A 13,796-nucleotide genomic window follows, 5' to 3' on the forward strand; every position below is an offset into this window, starting at 1 on the left:
TAATTAATTGGTGACATCAGAGGTGGAGAACCTGTGGCCCTTCAACCTCCCAGTTACAGACCCGGATCTGGGAGACCAAAGTTTAATTGCCCAGGTTGCTGGGTGACCTTGGGCCAGTCACTGTCCCTCAGTCTAACCTACCTCACGGGACAGTTGTGAGGATACATTGGAGAGGGGGATGAGCTCCTTGGAAGGAAGCTAGGATATATATAAAATAAAAATAAACATTCATGCTGCCTGTTTAGCCATTTGCTTATCCTAAAATTTACTATGCCTTTCCTAGTCTATTTTGTCTTAAAAATGTGTTTGCAGGTTCTTTTTTTCCACACATTTCCAAATCTATGGAAGAGACACTCTACATTGTGACTTTTCAAAGAGTGCAGAAAGAGCACATGAATAATATTGCACTCAGACTTTACGACATTTAGCATATGGTAAAGCCATTATATGTTTACTGTTAAATCCACCCACATTGCATCATTCATCATAGAATTCAGTTGCAGGGCGGGGGGCAGGATGTGGCACCTGCAGCTTGGGATGAATCACCTGTTCTTTTCACCAGTCTATCTCAGTGAGATATGTGGGTAAGAAAAGCTATGATGTCCCAATATAACCACAGATGAGACACCAGAGCTAAAATATAAACCATGCATTCACCTGGAGCTTTTAAGAGTACCCTTGGATTCGTGAAATAAATTAACCTGTTTTCACAGTCGCAAAACAGAATAAATTTAAAATAGCCACATCTCTCCACCAAGACTTAAAGCATCATTTTATCTCGTTTTATCTGACATTTTGTTCTCATCCTGGATGGACTTAAGTGGCTAAAGCATAATTAGCATCAAACCTAGAATTTTGTATCCATTGAATAGCAGTTTAGACTTGGAGGCTTCAAAAATTAATGAGCACCATTTCTACAAAGGCACAATTCATTCGTAATGGCTTCAGATGGTCATTGTCATGTTCTTATATTGTGCAATTGGACACTCATCTAAATGACATGATAAATGATTCAGTAATCGATTTCAGCTGCAATGTGTCCAGTTTCCTGTTTACTTACCAACAACACTGCAAATTCTTTGGATTCCCTGGCTAATTTATCAAAAGAAGAAAAAGTAATGTATTAACCTATGAAGTGTCAGAAGATTTTGATCTATTGTGGATATTAAGAAGTAATGACATGTTGGAAGATATTATGCCTTTGAACCATGGAAAAACTACTGTAGGGGGGGGGGAAGTGATTTCAATTTACTGGGTAAGTAAACATTGTAGATAATGAAAGCTAGGCTACATAATCTCACTTGGAAAATAGAAAATGCTTCTTAAGTATGTACAGATACCTGCAATTTATGGTGTCTTGAAAAGTAAGCAGTGATAGTTTTACAAATGAACTCTCAGAGCTGGTGGGCTGCACCACACAGACAGCCGAACAGGTGCCTTGTAGGAATAGATGGATAAGTCCATCATCAATCTAGGATACTTTCACGTCTTCTTTCCTAAACCCATCCCATCCTGTTTGCATTTCTATTCAGAAGGCACTGTTGTTGTTGTTGTTGTTGTTGTTGTTGTTGTTGTTGTTGAAAAAAGCAATTAAATTTGCTTTAAAATATGTAACTTGGATCAAGCCAGCAGCCCATCTAGTTTGGTGTCCTGTTCTCACACGAAGATGCCCATAGGAAAGCCACAAGCAAGCACCAAAAAGAGTACAATGAAGAGCATACCTAGTGCATTGGTTCCATTTCGGAAACAGGAAGAGGTAAATCAGAACTCCCAAATCCAGTGCTGTTTTTCTAGAAAAAGGTGCTGGAGTTCACCATGAACGCCTCCCTTGTTCTCTTAGAATGGCAATGGAGCCCACCTGAGAGATGTCGAAGCTGAGTTCGTCTTAGGAAAATTCTGAAAGGGACTCTACATGTCAGTCTTTTCATACTCACCTTTCACATTCCTGGGAAGAGAAATGGGGTGCATGGGAACATAGGAAACTGCCTTATATCAAGTCCAGGTAGCTCAGCGTTGTCTGTTCTGAATGGCAGCTGCTTTCCAGGCTCTCAGGTGTAGCAACTTCACATCACTTACTATGTGATCTATTTTTAACCTGGGGGTGTCTGGGATTGAACCCAGTCCCTTCTGCATTCAAAGTATGTCTTCAGCTGAGCTGCAGACCCTCTCCAGACCTACAGCTCAGCCCAGCTGTGACAAATCAGAGATGCTGGGCCATGAAAGGGGATTCCTTTTACCGTATGTGCCCTAGAAGACTTCACTGAATGCAAAGGAAAGGTGTGTGATAGGAAATACTGTGGGAAAGTTGGGTGTGTAGGGGGGGGCTGACAGTTGCTGCCACTATAGGTTACATATCATAAATGACAGCATGAACATGACCTCCGCTTCCAGCATACTGATGAGTCTGCTATATTTTGGGGCACATTTACACTGATGAAAACTTTAATGCAGAAAAATAAATCTCAGTGAAAAGATATTGTTTTGCAGACAGATTTTTCTCAAAAAAATAAATAAAAAGACTATCCTTGGAGATACATCCAAAGAGGAAATGTGTGTTTCAAACTGGCATGATGAGATAAAGCATCCTTTATTTGTTTTAAATTAAGATTCCAGTGTTTTTTGTCATTCCATTTGTTTGGCATGGAGGAATGAGGCAGAACAGTGTTCTTTTATTATGAGATGTTGATTTGATATGGCCATTTTAATTTGATTTTGATTGAGAGTGTCAACACCAGCTTGAAGCTTTTATTCATCCCAATGATGGTGAGCTCTCTGTTCTTTCAGCATTCTACTGCCACATCCTTAGTTTGAATTCCTCCTAGCAGGCTGCAATCCCTTGGACCTTCTTGGGAGCAAGCCCTCTTCAACTCTGCTGTCCCAGGGGATGCTGGGCCAAAAAGCTCAAGGGGGGTATGATGCAAGGCTGGTGAAGGGTGTGCCTAGGGGGAGAGGCTGTGGCTCAGGAGGAGGGGCTGTGGTTTGCAGACACCTGGAGGGCCACATTAGCCCTCGAGGCCTGAGGTTCCCCATCCCTGGGCTAAAGTGTAAGGGCTAGTGGGCTTCCTTCTGATACTAATGGGACCATCCATGAGAAATTTGTGGTTCTCGGGCTTCCGGTTCCGGCGGACATCTTAAAGGGAGCGCAGGACAACCCCTCGGGGAGTCCTGAGCTTTTTGGGGGCGCACGGAGGCATTGCAAAGGCTCTGCGATCCTCCTAAACCCTAGGGGGGGTTACCCTGGGGGTCGTGGCACCCAGCGGCATCCAGCGTGCTCTCCTGCACCCCGGTTTTTTGCTGTTAAGAGCCGAGGAAGGGATCGAGCTGCGGACGCGAAAGGGAGAAGACCACTAGCCCCATTAAGCGCAGTCTCTGGCTCCTGATGTGAAGCGGTGAACTTCCAAAAAAGAATAAATTCGTGATATATAGAAGGAAATTAAGGATTACCTGAGATATTTGGCGAATTTGGATGGCTGAGGGCGCAAAAAGGGAGTCCGTCCCAGCAGCGGTGTGTCTATGACGCAGTTGTGAAATCGCAGGAATGGAGAACTCAAAAGTGAAACTGCCTGCTGAGTGAGGTATGCCAAAGTCCTTTGTTACTTTGTAACGAGGCAGCTGTTCTTTTTTTTTGTTTGTTTAAGAAGTGAATGGGAGTTCTTTAAAGAGTTACTTTGTCTTCTTGCTGGGAAAACGGACCCTGCTGTGAGCCTCAGGCTATAAGTGTCTGATTTCAGCTCAAAGACTTGTCTGCTACGTAGCAACGTTTAACTTTGTTAAACCCTTGGTGAAGGGAGTGAAAGGTGGAAAAGAATTTAAATTGTAGCAACACTGAGGAGGGGAAAGAACCTATTTAACTGTATGTATTAGCCGGTGGGCTTTGCATATATATATATACACACACACTTTTATTTTGTTGGAGAGTGCAGCGAAACCCGATCTCTTCGCTCCCTTGGGATCGGCAGAGGATCCAAGTGGATTAAGCCAGCAGTGGCTGAAGAGGATTTATCTTCTCTTTTGTGTTATACCCCCTCCTTCCATTGCTTTTATTGTTTGGATTTTCGACGCCTGATTTCTCCTGTGAAGACCTGGTTCTGACTTGCTGTGGCTTTGGTGTTTAAAGTTTATATTTTCCCTCTAAAATTTTGGATTAGGCCATCAAGAGGCTGAAGAGTTGCGGGACTTGGCTTCTTTTTTACAGGTACCGTGGTGGATTAGGCCAGTGAGTGGCTGAAGACGGGAAAGGAAAGGGAAAGGGAAACTAACTAATAGAACAATAGACAAAACTATATCTGTGTATTGCATTGTTTGAGTGGTGGATGGAAAAGTACTGAGAGGGGAGAAGAGGGGCGCCACCCGGTGGGCAGAAAATTATTGCATGATTATTTGGAAAGTATATTGGAAGTGTATTAGAGCGCCATCTGGGGGTTAGCCCAGTATTGCATGTATTTATAATTTTGGTATTAGAGCTCCACCTGGGGGACATTGGGGTATTACATCTTTTTAAATTTGTAATATTTGAAATAGGAGCGCCACCTAGAGGATAAAATTATAATTTCAGATATAATTTGAAAAATGGCAGGAAAAGAGATTAAAGATGGGAAAAAAGGATCGGCAACACCATCAGAGAGAAGAGGATCAAAGCAAGAAGAAGTCAAGGATCTGGACGTTTTATGGCAGAAAATTAAAGATGAATTAAGACAAAATGAGAAACGCATGGAAAAGAAGTTAGGGGAAGTACAGGATAATCTAGATAAAAAATTTGAAAAGGTGGAAGGGGCAGTGGGGGACCTCACAACAAAAATAAAGGATTTAACAGTGAGATCCAAAGTAACTGATGAAGCGGTGAAGAAAAATCAGAAAGAAATTAGAGATGTCAAGAAACAATCGGATAAGGTGAAAGAAAAAGTTGATAAATTAGATAAGGCCCATGAACAGATGTTGGATAATTTGGCAATGATGGAAATGAAGCAAAAACAATTAAATCTGAAATTAAGAGGTATACCAGAGGAACAAGATGAAGATATTAAAGCAAAAATCACCGCAGAACTAGCGAAATGGATGGAGAAAACAGATGAAGAAGTGAGTAACTCCATTGTCACTGCATTTAGGATTAGAGTAAAATCGGCCAAAGCCAGAGCAAGAAAAGCACCAGGAGATTGCTTGGTGATCTTCAATTCAATGGAAATGAAGAATGAGATTTTGAAATTAAGTTTTACTAACAAGTTAATTATCGGAGGAAGACCCATAATCGTCTTTAAAGAAATACCGGGAAGGTTCCTTCGCAAACGGGACGCGTATAAATCAATGGTGTCTCTACTGAGGAAGAACGGAGTACAACATAAGTGGGAGTATCCCGAAGGAATAATGTTCTATTACAAAGAGAAGAAACATATATTGACGAGTATGTTAGACATCGGGAAATTTCTAAGGAAATATGAGAAGTTCCTGGGGCCGTTGGAACCAAGTTTAGCAATTTTGGCTGCAGAGACGGAGGAAGAAGAAGAAGACGTTAGACCAAAGAAGAAAAAAGAGAAAAAGAGAGAAGAAGAGGAAGAAGATAAAGAAGAAGGAGAATCGGGGGAAGAATCTAAACCAGAGGAGGAGGAGGAAGAGGATAAAGATAGTAATAAAATACCCATCCAAGACTAAATTAGATCTTGTAACAGAATTTGAACATGGCACTCAAGGTGTTGTCATGGAATGTAAATGGATTAAATGATAAGAAGAAAAGAAATAAGATTGAACATATTTTGAAGAAAAGGAGTCTGGATGTGATTTGTTTGCAAGAAACTCATGTAGCGAAGAAACATAGTCATATTTTAATCAATAAAGGATTAGGAAAAGAGTTTATAAATTCAATTGCTAATAAAAAGAGAGGAGTAGTCTTTTATGTGAAAGAGAAATTGGATCCGAAATTGATCTCGAGAGACGAAGAGGGAAGAGTGATCGTTGTACAGATAACATTTTATGGAGAAAAAAGGTTTTTGGTTGGAATTTACGCACCGAATGAAAACAAGGCAGAATTTTTTAAGAAGTTGGAGGAAGATTTAATGGAATACATGGATCAAAAGATTATCTTGTTAGGTGATTTTAATGGAGTGGCGATACCTGAATTGGACAGAACAAAAAAGAGGAAGCATGATGGAAAATTACCTAAATCGTTCTTTGAACTTACGGAAAATCTGGGGCTAGTAGATGTATGGAGAGTGAAACACCCGACGACGAAACAATTTACCTTTTTTTCAGAACCAAACCAAAGTTCGGGAAGAATTGATCATATGTGGATTTCTAAAGAATTAGTACCCAGGACAACAAAAAGTGAAATAACGCCACGGACATTGTCGGACCACAATCCAGTATTCTTGGAGATGAGAGGGAAAGAACAGAATTCCTTTAGATGGAGAATGAATGAAGAAGTGTTGGAAAATAAAGAAACTGTGGAAAAAGCAAAAGAAATCTTGAAGGATTATTTCCATTGGAACTTGCATAAAGAAACTGGAATAGATATAGTCTGGGATGCAAGTAAAGCAGTAATGAGAGGCTATTTAATACAAAAAAACAGTTATTTAAAGAAAAATAAAGAAAAGAAGAAAGAAGAAATTCTGAGACACCTCATGGAGAATGAGAAGAGGCTGATCGACAAACCGTACGATCAGCAAATTAAGAATAATATAAAGATGTTGCAAACACAATTCTCCATGTTGGTGAATCAGGAAATAGAGTGGAAGATAAAGCAGATGAAACAAAAGAATTTTGAATCGGCAAATAAAACAGGGAAATGGTTGGCCTGGCAACTGAGGAAAAGACAAAATCAAAATATAATAAACAAAATTAAAGTTCAGGAAGAAATAATTGAAGACCCAAAAGAAATCAGAAGGGCCTTTCAAAATTATTATAAAAACATGTATAGTAAAGGAAAAGAAGATGCTAGAAAGATAAATGAATATTTGGAGAAACATAAGTTAAAGCAAATTATGGAAAAAGAGAAGAATATATTGAATGCCTCAATAACTGCACAAGAAATCCAGAATGCGATAAAGAAGATGAAGCAAGGAAAAGCGCCAGGACCGGATGGACTATCGGCAAAATATTATAAAGTACTGAATGGACAGTTGATCCCTGTATTAGTGGAAGTAATGAATAACATACTTCAAGGAGGAAAGACCCCAAACACATGGAAAGAAGCTTATATAACTTTGATACCGAAGCAAGGTTCAGATGGTTTAGATGTAAAAAACTACAGACCAATTTCATTATTGAATAATGACTATAAGCTTTTTGCAGACATAATGGCAACAAGATTGAAAGAGATCTTGAAGGACTTGATCCATAAAGACCAAGCAGGTTTTCTACCTAACCGACAATTAAAAGATAATGTAAGACATATTATAGACGTGATAGAATTCTTGGAGGTTAGGATAGATAAACCTGCGGCGCTGATGTTCATTGATGCAGAGAAAGCTTTTGATAATATATCTTGGCATTTTATGAAAAAGAACCTGGAAAAGATGAAGGTAGGGGGATGTTTCCTGAATGGGATTGAAGCAATATATTCGGAACAAAGAGCAAAATTGATAGTAAATAATGTTTTGACAGATGAATTTGAAATCACAAAGGGGACCAGACAGGGATGCCCGCTGTCCCCGTTATTGTTCATTACGGTCTTGGAAGTGCTACTAAACAGAATTAGAGAAAAACAATCCATCAAAGGAATTAAATTAGGTGCGAAAGAATTCAAATTGAAAGCATTTGCAGATGATGTAGTTGTAACTTTAGAGAACCCCAAAGAAAGTGTTGCTGAAGTGATAGAAGTGATTGAAGAATTTGGACAATTGGCAGGATTTAAAATGAATAAACAAAAGACGAAAATGATGATAAAAAATTTTGGTAAAGAAGAGAAGGAAGATTTGCAGCAAAGATATGGTATTGCGATCGTAAAAAAGGTACAATACCTTGGAATATGGATGACAACCAAAAATATAAATTTGTTTAATGATAATTATGAATTGGTATGGAAAGAAATAAAGAAAGATTTAGAGATATGGAATAGGAGGAAGTTGTCATTCCTTGGTAGAATTGCAGCTGTAAAGATGAACGTATTGCCCAAAATGTTATTCTTGTTTCAAACAATACCTACCGGTATTATAAAGGGGACAAGACAATTCAAGGAATGGCAAAAAGATTTACAAAGATTTGTCTGGCAGGGGAAGAAACCAAGAATAAAATATAAAATATTGGTAGACAAGACCGAAAGAGGCGGATTCTCCATGCCAGACTTGAAATTATACTTTGAAGCGTCATGTCTATGTTGGATAAAAGAATGGATAACATTGGAAAATACGGACTTGTTGGACTTGGAGGGATTTGACAACAGAGCAGGTTGGCATTCATATCTATGGTATGATAAGAAAAAAACCCATAAAGGATTTACGAACCATGTTATAAGAAGATCGTTATTTGAAGTATGGGAAAGAAATAAAGCCTTGTTAGAGACCAAGACGCCATGGTGGATCTCACCAATGGAAGTGATTATAGTGAAAAAAGTGAATATGGAAGGTGAGAGACCAACATATGAAAATTTTCTAAGACAATCGGAACAAGGTTGGAAACTGAAACCGTATGAAGAGGTGAAAGTATATTTGACGAGTTGGTTGCAATATCATCAAATTAATGATGTATTTGTGCAAGATAAAAAAATTGGTTTTGAGGAGAGAAGGTCCAAATTTCAAACAGAGTTGCTAGGGGGCAGAGTGAAATTGTTGTCCAAAATGTATAACTTGCTGGTAGAGTGGTATACTAAAGATGAGTTGACGAAAGAGGTAATGATAAAATGGGCTAAGGATTTTGGGCATAATATTGAATATGATGCGTGGTTGAAATTATGGAACCAAACAATAAAATTTACAGCATGTACTGCTTTGAAAGAGAATGTTTGGAAGATGATGTATAGATGGCACTTAACTCCAGTGAAATTAGCGAAAATGTATAGAATGAGTAACAGAATGTGCTGGAAATGTAATGAAAAGGAAGGGGACTTTTATCATATGTGGTGGAAATGTGAAAAGGTTAAAGGATATTGGGAAATGATATATAACGAACTGAAAAAGATATTTAAATATACTTTTCCCAAAAGACCAGAGGCCTTTCTGTTAGGACTGATAGGCCAAGAGATAACAAGGGAGGATAGTACCCTTTTCTTATATGCGACAACCGCGGCGAGGACATTATTAGCCCAAAAATGGAAAACCCAGGACTTACCGACAATTGGAGACTGGCAGACAAAGATGATTGAATATGCAGAATTAGCGAGACTGACTAGCAGGATTCGAAACCAGAGGGAGACAAGGTTTCTAAGGGATTGGAGTAAATTTGTGGACTATATGGAAATGAACTGTAAAGGTTTAAAGACACTTGCAGGCGTGAAATAAATCCTACGAATTGACCCTAAAGATTAGATACAAAGGAACTGCGAGATAAGAACTGATTAGAAAACCTTTTGAGGGGAGGGAGGGAAGTCAAGCTCAGCGGAGCATGTTTTTTTGGGATGTTTGTATTTTTGAATGTTTGTTTATGTGTTTGTTTGTCTTGTATAATGTTTTAAATGTGTTTATTTTGGAAAATTTAATAAATAATTATTAAAAAAAAAAAGAAATTTGTGGTTCTCCCTCAGTTCCCCTTAAGTGCCATGTAAAATAGCAGAAGCCCACCTCCACAGTAACTTGGAGCAGGGTTTTTAGTGTAGCTGCTGCCCCTGTTCTGTGGAACAGCATCCCTGTTGAGATATGACAGGTGTCCACTAACAACTTCAGAAACAACTGCAGATGTGTCTGTTTTGACAAGCTTTTTCAGCTGGGTGAAAAGGTCTCTGGTTTAGTTGTTCATTCTGTATTGCTCTTAAGCCTATCTGTTTTTAAAACTTCTCTGCTGTTCTTAGGATATATTTGTGAATTGACACACATGTAAAAAGCAATAATAAATCACCATCTGTTATTAAAAGGAGTGTCTATGCAGAAGGTCTTTACATGTGCCATTGGATTTAAGCAGTGTTTTTTTTCTTGGGAGACGCATACCCCTAAACATTTTGTGAATCTAAGTTTGGCCTCATTTAAGACGATCCAATTCTCTAGCATCAGTGCATAGCGCTATCTGAAACACACCCATTTGGATGTTCCCTCAGAAATGATTTAAAAGCAAATTCGTACACTATAACATTCAACTAAATATACTAATTTTATTCTTCTACCGGTAGCAGCAACAAAGTAGATATCATAATGTTGATTGCAGTATATGAGATATTTCTATGTGAGGCACTGAATTCCACTCAAAATGATTCTGCCAAAATGTAGCTTTCCTAAAACTGGCATTTCACCAAAGTGGATAGCAAAAAGTAACCCAAAGCCAAAGAGTAGCCTGTAATTGGTTGCATAACTATAAAAGATTAATTTATTTTCTTTCCATTTCATGACGCACCTAACCTTATTAATACAGTTTGCATGGGGAATGTGTGGGTGAAAGGAAGGAACATGGCCAAGATACTTTACTTTACTTTTCTTTTGCAAGCGCCCTTGAATAATTTTGAATGCTCACAGGCAATAATTGTTTTGAGAAATAATAATAATAATAATAATAATAATAATAATAATAATAAATTTTATTTATACCCCACCCTCCCCAGTCAAAACCGGGCTCAGGGCAGCTCACACCAATAAAATTACAATAAAACATAAAAAGCAATTAATTAAAATACATATTAAAATACAGTATTAAAATTTAAAATGCAGCCTGATTTTAAGTAGTCCATAAATCCAAGCCATGAGGGAGGAAAACACAGGGGTCAGACTAAGTCCAACCCAAAGGCCAGGCAGAACAGCTCTGTCTTGCAGGCCCTGCGGAAAGATGACAAATCCCGCAGGGCCCTGGTCTCCTGTGAAAGAGCGTTCCACCAAGTTGGGGCCAATACTGAAAAGGCCCTGGCCCTAGTAGAGGCCAATCTAGCCACCTTATGGCTCGGGATCTCCAGAGTATTGTTGTTTGTGGACCTTAAGGTCCTCCGCGGGGCATACCAGGAGAGGCGGTCCCGTAGGTACGAGGATCCCAAGCCGCATAGGGCTTTAAAGGTCAAAACTAGCACCTTAAACCTGATCCTGTACTCCACCAGGAGCCACTGCAGCTGGTAAAGCACTGGATGAATGTGATCCCGCGGCCGGGACCCCGCTGGAGTTTCTGGGTCAGAAAGAGGGAACACCAACACCAACAATGACCAGTTAATAATCCTTTCAGAATAAGCTTCCAAGAGGACTGAGCCACACTTCTGCAGGGTTTTTGAAGTGGGAAAGTGCAGCATCCAAAGGCTATTCCTCAAATACATAGGCAACGAAACCTGCATCCAATTTTAGGGGGTGGGGGAAGGTTCCAAAGAATCTGAACCAAAATGCTATGCCCCCTAAAGTGGTGGTGGGAAACTTGTGGAGCTCTGGATATTGCTGGATTATAACTTCTCTCAGCCTTGACCATTGGCCATGCTGGCTGAGGTTGATGACAGTTGGAGGCCAAAAACATCTGAAGGGCCATGCCCCACCCCCAGACCCGAGTTGTCGAAATCAGGTTCTGCTTTGATATAGAGGTTTGGATCCTAACTAGCGTGCCATGAACAGAAGAGCTCTTTCCACAGAAAGTAGAAACTGGGATTCCATGGAAGTTCCCAGGATGGATTTTTGTTGTGGTTGCCAGAGATATTTAGGGATCCCTTGCCCACAGACCTCAAGTGCAGTTGTAGGGCAAGTGCTTGCTTTGGTATCTGCAGCACTCACCCAAAGCAATACAGTGTTCCCATTAGGACACCACCAATCATTGAAAACCCCCAAATAAATAATCAAATGTCCTTTTGCTTCTCTTTTTGGCATGGAGAAGAAATTTATGTTAAGTGCCACCTCTCTAGTAATTGACCTGACAAGAAAAAATATTCTGAAGGGAAGAGTTTTCCCTCTCCCTTCAAGAATTTATTTGATTAACACCAGCCAGAGTTGTATGCCTAAACAAAGCATCATTCATTTGCAATAGCCTACACTAGGCTGGTTGTTTAAGCATAACATAGGCCAAAAATGGATGCAAAATGGATGATCAGGTTAAGATGCTGCTTCTTAAAACCTAGCCGGCTCAAGCTCCTTAAGCATTTCTGTAAATCTAAAGCTTCAGGGGGAATAAGTTAGGTGGTCTCAGTTCAGCTCCTGTTGGACAGATTATATATCACACTTTAGACATTTTCAACACAGAAAACGGAAGATCGAGTACACGTTGAAGATGGAAAAATGAACCTGACTCCACATAGGGCACCCATCATGATGATGAAGGAAACCTTTGAGACAGGTAGGATGCTGAGGCTGTTTTCTAAACATGGAGCTTCCCCAGAATATAAACCATTTGGGTGCCCAAGAGCGCTGAAGTGATGGGGGGCGGGGAGTCTGGGGAATTGTCCTTCCCAAGAATATTCCAGACCCCACTGGGGCATTCTTAGACACACAATTCCCCTCAGAAACAGCATTATTACCTACCACTGATAGGTCTGTTGGATACTTTGGACAGGCCTTTGGACAGTCTTCCCATAAAGGCATTGCCCAACTCTGGATTCTGGAAGGGGCAAAGAAAAAAACAGCAACAACCTTATTCGTTTTAGCTCCATTTGATAATGGGCAGCAGGCATTGTATTTTGCTACGTGTCCATGAAAAGAAACCAATCTGCAGGTTCCGTTGCAGGACATTGCATTTTCAGAAGTGTGCTGATGCACCAAAACCACCACCACCTGCTTTGGAGATGCTGCTCATGAAAAGTTATTGGAAAGCCCGTGAAAAGCTCGTGAAAAGTTATTGGAAAGCCACCACCTGCTTTGGAGATGCTGCTCGTGAAAAGTTATTGGAAAGCAGATGACTACAGAGCAGCGAATTCCAGCCCTTCTGCTACTCCAATTCATTAAATAATATCCACCATAAAGTCAGATACCACTGCAGTCTTTCATAACATATCTGATATTGATAGTATTTAACAAGACCACATTTTTTACTTAAATAATGTTTCTGTTATAAAAGTCTGAGACTGATAATTCGTATGTGTGTGTGTTTGTGTGTATATTCTTATATTTATACCCTACCTTTCTCCCATCACAGATAAGATAAAGCCCATCAAACTGGCCCATTAGCATTGTTGGGTCAATACACTACAGGGCTCCACCACGAGTTCTTCTTGACCCCACACATCCGCCCATACTGGGATCTGCTGCTATCTCTGCTTGTTCACCAGGCATGCCTATAAGTAGTGAAGGAAATGACCCAGCAATAGTAGGCGTCACTGGGAGCTTCCAAGAAAAAGCCCATAAAATTGGGCATTTGAATAGGAGCTGGAGGTTCCACATGCTTCCCAGCTCTCATACGGACACACATTTCCGTGTGCTTCCCTCTCCTCTGAAGTAGCTTTACATGCAGCTAGCCAAGTGCTTTAGAAGCTCCTGATGGGCCTGCTGTCTTCTTGGCTCCTGAGATTCAGCCAGGAAGCTCCACAGGCTGTGTGGGGACCACCAATCCTGAGGAAGGGATATCTTGTGCCACTATCTCATCAGAGTCACTGGCAGTGTGGTAATCTGCAAGAGGGTCCCATTCCCCTTGTTTCTCCTCTGAGACCTCAGTTTTCCGGTCTGGTAGGGCTAAACCCAGAGAGTAATCATGGCCACATCCATAGCATACATTTAGAATACATTGCTCCCCTCAAAGAATCCTGGGAGCTCTGATTTACCCCACAAATAGCTGCA

This window comes from Zootoca vivipara, chromosome 14, assembly GCF_965207765.1.
Source record: "Zootoca vivipara chromosome 14, rZooViv2.hap1.1, whole genome shotgun sequence".
Lineage (NCBI taxonomy): Eukaryota > Metazoa > Chordata > Lepidosauria > Squamata > Lacertidae > Zootoca > Zootoca vivipara.